The following is a 10779-nucleotide window of genomic DNA, read 5'->3' on the forward strand; positions in this document are numbered from 1 at the left end:
CCTCGGGGGTTCGTTTGCTCTTGGCTTCCTGGCCATTACTCTGTAGGCCTCCTCCAGTTCCAGGGGCGAAGGGACGGCCCCTGCCCCCATCAGTGAGCCCAGCATTTCTGCCACATACCTCGGGAGGTCCGACCCCTCCAGCCCTTTTGCCAGGCCCAGGATCCTCAGGTTTTTCCGCCTCATGCGGGTATCCATCTCCTCCAGTTGGTTTTGCCATTTCAGGTGGAGTGCCTCGTGCACCTCCACCTTTCCCACGAGGACCGTGGCCTCCTCCTCCCTCACAGCCATCTCCTGCTGCAGCTCCCGAATTGACGCCTCTTGGGTCGCCTGGGCTCCCATCAGCCTGGTGGTCGTCGCGTTCATCGACTCCAGCAGCTCCACTTTCAGCTCCGTGAAGAAGCGCAGGAGAACGGCCTGCTGCTCCTCCGCCCATTTCCTCCAGTCCTCGGGTGCGCCGCCGGCCGCCATTTTGGGTTTCTTCCCCCGCTTTTTTCGGGGAGCTGCTGCCGCTTTTTTTCCTGCCCCACTTCGGGTGACGACCATAAGTTTTGCAGGGTTCTCCTCTGGGAACCTTCCCCCACCGGGAATCGTCGTTCCAGCGCCGTTAGGGGCTCTCCAATCGGCCCGAAAACACCTTCCTTGCAGGAGCAGCCAAACGTGCGACTTAGCTGGTCATAGCCGCAACCGGAAGTCGTCTGCCTGCCTTTTAAACCAGGATTTTTAAAACCCTTACTGCAGTAGAGACATACACACACCGCCCCAGGATTTGACTATCACTGCACCAAAAACATATACAATATATATCTGGAATTCCTACTTTTATCACAGGAGGTATACCAGGATGATATCAAAGTACCAAAGATGAAGGGCGCGATTCTCCACTCCCCACGCCGCATGGGAGAATCTCGGGAGGGCCCCCTGACAAATTTTGTGCCCCCCGCGATTTCCCCCCCCCCCCCAAGCGGCCTGCCGTTCGTGACCGTTTCACGACGGCGGCAACCACACCTGGTCGCTGCCGTCGTGAAACGGGTGTGGAAAGGCCCGTTTGGGGCTTGTAGGGTGCCTGGTGGGGAATGAGCACCACGACTGTGCTCGGGAGGGGACAGGCCCGCATTCGGTGCCCACTGATCTCAATCGGACGCACTATTCCCCCTCCGCCGCCCCGCAAGATCAAGCCGCCATGTCTTGTGGGGTGGCTGAGGGGAAAGACGGCCACCGCGCATGTGCGTGTGTTCGAGCTGTCAGCGTCGTGACGTCAGCCGCGCATGCGCGGGTTGGAGCCGGCCAACCTGCGCATGCGCGGCTGACGTCATTAGGCCCACCGGCCGCGTCATTCTCGGCGTGATGCCCCCGTGGCCGAGATTTACGAAGCGCCGCTCCTAGCCCCGCCCGGAGGGGAGAATAGGGGGCGAGGAGCGGCCTCTGAGGCCGCCGTGAAACTCGGCCGAGTTCACGACGGCCCTCCCGATTTTTCCCGGGAGCGGAGAATTCCACCCGAAGAATTTCAGTTATGTAGAGACATTAGAGAAACTAGATTGTTTTTCTTGGAGCAGTGAAGGTTAAAGGGAGACTTTACAGAGGTCTTCAAAGTAAAGGGGATTTGATTTAAATTTAGTTTCAAAATAATTAGCAAAAGAATTTGAAGGGAAATAAAGAGAGTTTTTTTGGGCATCTGAATGGTTGCTAAGATCTGAAATGGTGCTGGAAGCAGCTTCAGAGCTGTGTTCATATTGGATGTGTTCATGAGAGGACCAATTTACAGGGTTATGGAGAAAACTTTGGTGTGCGGGATGAAATTGGATAGCTTTTTCAAAGACCCAGCATAGGCATTATATGTCAAATGACCTTCTTCTGTATTGTGTGATTCTCTGAATCTCTGTTATGGCACGTCAATTAGCTTACAAATAAAATGCTGTTGCAATATTAGTGACTTATTCCATTTTTTTCTTTCAGGTGTGCATTTCTAACATTCTTGCAGAAATAAAATTAAGATTATATGAGACACACATTTTTAAAACTTGTACAGACCAAAAAACTACACAATCCTTTGACAGGCTTCTAGTGTGCTTTGATTTGCTAAGATGCTTGCTAGAGAAGGGAGGAAGTGTACTACGCTCGTGGCCATGTAGGGATAGCAGGCAATTTCAAATCCAGTATCCATGTTGCTAAATTTGCAAATGATACAAAGATATGCAGAGGGACAGGTAGTATTGAGGAAGCAAGGGGTTGCAGAAGAACTTGGATGGGCTAGGAGAGTGGGCAGATGGAATACAATGTGAAAAAGTGTGAGGTTGTTCACTTTGGTAGGAAGAATGGAGGCATAAATTATTTTCTAAATGGGAAAGGTTTAGGAAATCAGGCAGAAAGAGACTTAGGAGTCCTAGTTCAAGATTCTCTTAAGGTTCAGTCAGCAATTAGGAAGACAACTATAATGTTAGCATTCATGTCGAGGGGGCAAGAATACAAGAGCAGGGATGTGCTTCTGAGGCTGAAAAAGGCTCTGGTCAGACAACCTTTTGCAGTGTTGTGAGCAGTTTTGGGCCTCACATCCAAGGAAGGATGTGCTGGCCTTGGAAAGGGTTCAGAGGAGGTTCACAAGAATGATCGCTAGAATGAAGAGCTTGTCATATGAGGAGTGATTGAGAACTCTGTGTCTGTAGTCGTTGAAGTTTAAAAGGATGAGGGGGCTTCTTATTGAAACTTACAGGAGACAGAGAGGCCTAGGTACAATGGAGTTGGGTAGGCTGATTCCACTAGTAGGAAAAACTAGAATCCAAGGGACGATCCTTTAAAACTGAGATGAGGAGGAATTTCTTCAGCCAGGGGGTGGTGAATCTGTGGAACTCTGCCACAGAAGGCTGTGGAGGCCAAATCACTGAGGGTCTTTAAGACAGAGATTGATGGTGTTATAACCTGCCTGCTTACCACTGGCTGGGGACTAATGGCAATCCCACAATCCTTAGGGAGTATGAGCTTCCCCAAAGAGGGGGGGGGGGGCGGAGAAATCATTAGCAGATTCCCTGCATAAATAGAGCTGGCCAGTATGGAACCAGCTAGAGAGAGAGGAGTGAAGAGCAATGGAGTACTGCTGCTGCTGTTGTATATATATGTAATTGTAAATAAATGATATTTCTTTCTATTCTACAAACTCATGCTGGATTATTTGTGGCCCTCACAAAAGATAGGTTCCTGATTAATCAGGGGTTAGGGGGAGAAGGCAGGAGAATGGGGATAAGAAACATATCAGCCACAATTGAATGGCAGAGCAGACTCAATACGCCGAATGGCCTAATTCTACTACTATTATCTGTATTGTCCCAAAAGCATCCTGGTTGCAACAGCAGGAATATAATCCTGATACGTTTAGGGTGAATGTGCATTTGCGACATCGAGTTATAACCATTTAGCAGAACATGATATATTGCCTGTATCTTCACATTGCATTTTTAACATGTTGGCTATGCCTGGTCAGTTGCAGTCCATGAATAGTTCCGGGACGGGATTTACCATTCCACAACGCCAATATCATAATCGGCGATTGGGTGGAGAATCCCTTCTGATGCCGGACTCGGGGGCGCTGTCGGTTTAACCCCGATTTTCTATCCTTCGCCCCCTTCAAAATGGTCCGCACACCATTGGACTGTTACCTGGAGGCACTCCCCCGATGCTCTGCCCCCCGATGAGCCGAGTTCCCGACCAGGCGGGTAGCGTGAGGTCTCAGCAGTTGGGAACCTGGTGTGGTGGCTGCGGACTGTGTCCAGCGTCGCCAGTCAGCTGGGTGCTGTGCTGCTGGCCGGGCGGTGGGGGGGGGCTTCCTCGAGGGATGGGCGGATTGGTGCGGGGATGACCGGGGGAGCACTATCTGGCAGGACAGATCCGTGCACAGCCGGCGCCATGTTTTACAGCGTGACCGCTGCATGCGCGGCCACGGATCCAGCCATTCTCCAGGTGTTTATATCGTGGGAGCCGGGGGTTTTTCTTGACGCGGCTGCTCACCCCTTACCGATCCGGCGACCGGTGAGGGTTCGGTGCCGATTTTGCAGTCATAAAATGCCACAGTTCCCACGCTGGCGGCGGCACTTAGTCTCCAAAATGGTGAATCCAGCCATGAGGATGGCAGGGGTTGGGGGGAGCGGTGGGGGGGGGTGGGGGGGGGGGGGGGAACTGGAGGTCCCGGGGGTGGAGTCCATCGCTGGTTGTCTGTCTCTCCCCCTCTCAAATTCTTTACAGATCTTACACGAGGTGGATGATATCTTGGACCCCTTGTGGTGCTGGTGTCAGGCCAGTCATCAGACACCAGAGAATGCAGCGGCAGCAGCATCGCGGAGGCTTGAGGTGGCAGCCCATTTGCAGGGGTCTGCCCCACACCCTGAGGACCCGGCCACCAATCAGGCCAGTGACTGACCCAGAGGGGGAGGCCGATGATGGTCCAAAGTGTACAGGCATCACTGGTCTTTCAGACAAATGACAGAGTAGTCTCGTCTCAACAAGGGGATGGTGCAACATCTATGGCATGTTCTTGTCGACTTGTCATCACATAGAGGAGGATACCCGCTCCCGCTAGCCGTCAAGTTCACCGCAGCCTTGAACATTTATGCCTCAGGATAATTCCAAGGCTTAAGCGGGAACTGGTGCGGCATTTCACAAGCTACAACCTGCAAGTACATCTGTGAGGTCACAGATGCTCTCTTTGCCTGGGCAGCTAACTATATGAACTTTGACCGGGGCCAAGCCCAACAGGAGGCCCGGTCAGTAAGATTATCTGCCATAGCCGGGATACGCCAGGTCCAGGAGGTAATATATGGCACACATGTCGCCTTACACACACCAGGGCGTCAGGGAGAACCCTTCATCGACAAGAAGGGGTTCCACTCCCTGAATGTCCTACTTGTGTGCAACCACCACCCCAGGATCACGTATATGTACGCACGCTTCCCAGAAAGTGTGCATGACAGCTACATCCTGGGACAGTCGGACATCCCCGCCCTCTTCGAGAGCAACCCCAGGGTGGCCGGCCTGCTCCTGGGGGATAAGGGGTGCCCGCTGAGGACCTGGCTAATGATGCCAGTACGGAAGCCAATGACCGATACCGAGGCCCGATACAATGAGGCCAATGCGGCCACCCAGGCTGTGCATCAGACTGCTTAAAATGCATTTCCAATGCCTCAACCACTCTGGTGGTGCACTGCAATATACCCCAGAGGGTTGCCCGCTTCGTGGTGGTCTATGGTGCCCTCAAAAGCCTGGTACAGCAGTGCGGTGACGTGGTGGAGGAGGGGGGCTATGTGGCCATCTCCGAGGATGAGGATGCATTGGACCAGGAGGGGCTGGAGAATGACCCGAAGAGGACCCTCCGGACCAGCTGGAAGATGGAGGACAGGCGGCAGTGGCAAGGGTCTGGCATGCCCAGTGATCCTCGACCTGCTTAGCCTTCTGTGCTCTGCCGCTACATCTAGTTGTGTCCCCAGGATGCACATCGGAGGTGGAGGCAGTCTGCTGCTTACTGAGCCCCGTGGCCTTTGATGCCCCTGATGGGCGTCTACTGGGAGTGCTGGAGCCGGCGGGCCCTGGCCAACCTGCCACCCAGACTCTGACTTTGAGGCGAACCATTGTCTGGAAGGGTTACTCGGGGAGCCCGTGCCCGCCATCACCATCCAATTGGTAAATCACCCTGGATGGGCCAGCACCATCGGATGGATGTCCTGTGGGAGATTGCCCTCAGCAATGCTCCTCTGGGACTGGGACATGCTCTGGAGTGCCTCAGCAATGTCCACCTGCGACTGGGGCATGCTCCGCAGCACCTCAGAAATGTCCACTTGGGATGAGGACATGTCCCCCAGTGACTTGGACATGCTGCCGAGGCCCTCAGCCATCTCTTGTCACTGACTGAGCCGAGCCTTGGACACCACCATTCATGCTGATGACGCTGTGCACCAGGCGCTCCATTGAGGTCGCCACGCTAGCAGTGTTGGCCTCAGTGCCACGACTTGCTGCCACCATCTCCTGCGCCCATAGCCTTTGGGACTCCTCCAATCAGCTATGAACATGCTACTGACATGGATGTCACTGACATCCCCCTCTGAATCGCCTGACCACACCCTATTGATTGCAGCAGCTCCAGGTAAACCTGGTCCAGAGGTTCAGCAGGGTCCTGGGATCCAACAGACCTCCAGCTGCTGTCCCCATGGACATCCTGTGGGAGATTTGCCACGTGGTCAGTCGGAGGGAAGGATCATTCTTTCTGGCAGTAATTTCTGGCAAGGTCAACACCTCCACCCTATCCCCATAACCCAGTAACCCCACCCAACACTAAGGGCAATTTATCATGGCCAATCCCACCTAACCTGCACATCTTTGGACTGTGGGAGGAAACCGGAGCTCCCGGAGGAAACCCATGGCCACACGGGGAGGACGTGCAGACTCCGCACAGACAGTGACTCAAGCTGGAATCGAACCTGGGACCCTGGAACTGTGAAGCCATTGCGCTATCCACAATGCTACCGTGCTGCCCCAGCACTATGCTACTCCTTAGCATAGTATTTTTATGGGACTTCTTTCTGTTCTGCTAACTAGTTATAACCTATTCAGATGTGAGTCAGATTCATATTAATAATAATAATAATAACATTTTGTTGTCACAAGTATGAAGTTATTGTGAAAGGCCCCGAGTCGTCACATTCCAGCGCCTGTTCGGATTAATATAATGTATTAATATTTCCAAAGCTGTTTAATCCTGTCTAATTAACACCCCGAGCAAAATATGTTAACTGATCTTATTAAGATGCAATACCATGCTCCAAGTGCCTACGGCATGAATGCATTCGACTCCATATGTACAGTAAATGCCATTGGCATATCCTTAACGGAACTGACCCAGTATTCTCTGGAGTTTCCATGATACTCTGCCTCCATGAGGAGGAATTACCAATGGCTAGTTTCACTTACGGTTTTAAAAATCGTGAAACAGGCGCCTTGGCTGCTGAGGGAGAGAGAGTGGATAGGACATGTTCCCAAAGGCGAAACTGTGGGCTGATGGTCCTGACGCTGGCATTGCTGCCTAGGGGGTGGCGCATGCCAGGGCCGGGGGGAGTAATGGGGAAGTGACCAGGCGATGGGCTGTGGGGGTCGGGTTGACACCCCCCCCCCCTCCCCGCCCCTCCCGGGACCTGGCTATCCAGGTCTGGACCGCCATTGCCGCTCCCTATAAGGCAGCCATCTTGAGCACCCCACTGACGCCCGAACACCTCTCTCTACCTCACCACCACCCCACAAACACAGCCCAAAACGTAGGACACCACCCATCAGTGGGCATCACGCGGCCCTTCCAAGGGCAGTTCCCATGGTAGCCTTCACAGGGGAGGTGCCAGACACCGGTACTGCTGCCGGCAGGGACGGGTGCTGGGCACCAATGGGGCAAGGGATGTGGTGCAAAGGGCAGAGTGCCGGGGGAACAGCTAGGTGTGGGGATAGTGAGGGAGAGGAGGGATGGGCGGAGGGAGACATGCGGGGGTAGGGGCAGCAGTACAGGCCGGGGCTACCATGTCGCCCGGTGGACCTGGTTGGGCATGGGAGTATGCACCATGTTAAATGTCTGCCTTTAAACCCCTGCAGACATTGGACTTCGGAATCAAACCAGAAATTGTGGCCTTCATCCTAGCCGGTGCAGTCCTGTGGGATGCACTAAGGCTGTATGAGCAGGGGCCGCTGAAGGAGGGACCTGCATCCGCGGAGCCTGTCCCAGAGGAACAGGAGCCAGCCGGTGAGGATGGAGAGCCTGCCGCCCAACATTCTAAGCAGAAGGTGGGAAGGAAGAGCTGCATGTGGCATCACACGTGTATCAGCAGTGCCTGTCAGCACCGTAAAGGAGGCTCTATATGCTGAGGCGGCACAGTACATCCATTTCAATGTGGACCGAGCCCACCAAGATGCCCAGGCAGCGGGGTTCGCCAGGATGCCCCAAGTGCAGGGAGTGATCGACAGGATGAATGTACGAGCTGTACGAGCACCAGTCCATGGCAGGCCAGATTCATAACCGAAAGGGGTTCCACTCGATGAAAATGCAGCTGATGTGTGACCATGAACCATTACCGGGCAGTGTGCATGATGCCTTTATCCTGGCACACTCGATGGATCCCGACACCTTGGAGGCGCACCTTTGGCTGAAGGGTTATCTGTGGTTATTCGCTGCGGTCGTGGCTGATGACACCCATCCGAAGGCCACAGACCAACGAGGAGACTCGCTATAATGACACCTATGCCACGACCAGGGGCCTGATCGAGTGGTTCTTTGGCATCCTGAAGATGCAATTCAGGTACCTGGACCGCTCTGTAGGGGCACTCCAGTACAGCGCGAGGAGGGTCTCCCACATCATGGTGGCCTGTTGCGTCCTCCACAACATAGTGCAGTAGAGGGACGACATGCTGAAAGAGGATGATGAACACCAGACCTCACCCAATGAAGAAGGTGTAGAGGAGGGTCAGGATGGACAAGGCATGGTGCCTGGGCAGGCACAGGAGGCAGCACAATGTGTGCGCCAGGGCTGCCACGCATGGGACGCTCTAATCCCCTCCAGGTTCACCGACTAGCTCTGAAGTTGTTTAAATGTCCAGCCCTAACAAAATTGGGGGAAAAAAGCCTGCCTGTGGCAGTGAGTGGTTAATAAAACTCCAGCTATTTAAAACTTAAACCCTGAGAAAAATGAAACAAATAACCTGCCTGTGTGTGTGATAGTTGAAAAAAATCTGTTCCATCAATTACCATAGCTGTTTCTTGACATAACCCCAAGGGCTATCATTGGGCTATAACTTCCTGGCTCCCCAGCATCTGATTTGAGGAATACGCCAGGGCACCAGGGAATGCTTATGGGAAGTTCCCATGTAAAGGTTTACCCAGCAATTGTCCAGAAGTCCTAATTTCCCCTGGACAATTGCACTGAGCTTGGAACCACCCAACAAAGTGAATTAAACTCACTAACTTTGGATAATTCTGCAAGTTTTACACTCATAGTTACACTGAAAGAGTTAAACGGGAATAAAACACTTCAAAATTCAGAGTAACTATTTTAAACACCCAGTCAGGGCACCGGACGGTACACCCCCCCACACCGCCGATCCCCCAAGCTTCCTTCCCCCAGACACAACCAGGCAACCCATCTCTCACAGGATTCCACCCCCTCCCCCCGCAATCTGACCAGGCCCCACACCTCTCCCAACCCACACTTCCCCTGATGTCCAAACTCCCACCCCCACATCCCATTCAATTACCTTAGAAACTTACCTTCTCTCTTTCAATGTGACCTTTAAACTCACATGCTTTACGGCAGCTAGTGCCATAAATAAGGAATCGTGTCCTCCTTCTGTCCGCTCATTTTGCAACTCGCCTCTGAAGCTTCTATAGTCTCACCCGGCCTGAGTCAAAAAGATCAGGTGGGACGGGTGCTTTCCATTTAAAGTGCAGCTAAGTCACTATGGAGTGGTAATCCACTGCTGATTGTCACTCCGAGGAAGTTACAGATCATGTCATTATTAATGATTGGCTGCTTTCCACATCTATCATTATCACAGGCTGGGGTTGTAAATTCAGTTTTAATGGGAACTCAAAGAGGACAGTATTAGCTGTCTTTGATGTGAGGTTGCGAATACTGTTGTTTGTTTTTATAGTGAATTAAATACTTGAGGCGATTAAAGTATTTTGATTGTACTTTCAGGAATGAAAGCTTTATTTTACACAATGAAATCTGCAATAGATATTTAGAATTTTATTTCATCTCAACATGGCTCCTGAGATATATGTCCATGATGTATACTGGGTGAGTTGGCATAGAGGGTGTAAGGGCAAATGGTGGTGGGCGTTTAACATTAGTTGACATTAATTTGGCATAGGAGCTGAAGAGGCTATGGGGTGGGGGGCCTGGATTGGCATTTATGAGGCATGGGGAGTGCGATGGGTAGTGAGCACCAAAGGCTAGAGGGCTTAATGTTTAACAAAACAATAAAGATGAAGTCCCAGAGAGGGGTATTTTTAAAATTACCTGCTTACTACAGGGAAGCCCTTATAGGTCCAGGAGTGACTTGCCAAACTCTATCCTGCTCCTAACCTGCCACCCATGAACAAAGATTCCTCCAGATGGGGACATTTCTCTGAATGTGATTTAATGGCCACCCTGCGCCTGAAAAGCAGCTCACCATGGCACAGCATGGCCAATAAAAGCCGGGAAACTCTACTCCAGGGATCTACCAGGTTCACAATGCCTCGCAAGATCAAACGCAATTTCGTGAGACATTGTTATGTGAATGGTGGGTCCACTGTCCACTGGCGGGTGAAAGCAGAACTAGGAGACATAGCCTCAAAATAAGGGGAAGTAGATTTAGGACTGAGTTTAGGAGGAACTTCTTCACCCAAAGGGTTGTGAATCTATGGAATTCCTTGCCCAGTGAAGCAGTTGAGGCTCCTTCATTAAATGTTTTTAAGGTAAAGATAGATAGTTTTTTGAAGAATAAAGGGATTAAGGGTTATGGTGTTCGGGCCGGAAAGTGGAGCTGAGTCCACAAAAGATCAGCCATGATCTCATTGAATGGCGGAGCAGGCTCGAGGGGCCAGATGGCCTACTCCTGCTCCTAGTTCTTATGAATGGGCGGGATCAGTTTTTAGCAAATCTGTATTTAAAGCAAAGCAGCTAGTCCCGATTTAATGTGCGGATTCCTGAGTTACCTGAGGCATGGGATCTATCTCCTTTGCCTCAGAGACCTCGGGTGAGTGCTGTTCAGTACTGGACTCCA

This window comes from Scyliorhinus canicula, chromosome 11 (genome assembly GCF_902713615.1).
Source record: "Scyliorhinus canicula chromosome 11, sScyCan1.1, whole genome shotgun sequence".
Taxonomy (NCBI): domain Eukaryota; kingdom Metazoa; phylum Chordata; class Chondrichthyes; order Carcharhiniformes; family Scyliorhinidae; genus Scyliorhinus; species Scyliorhinus canicula.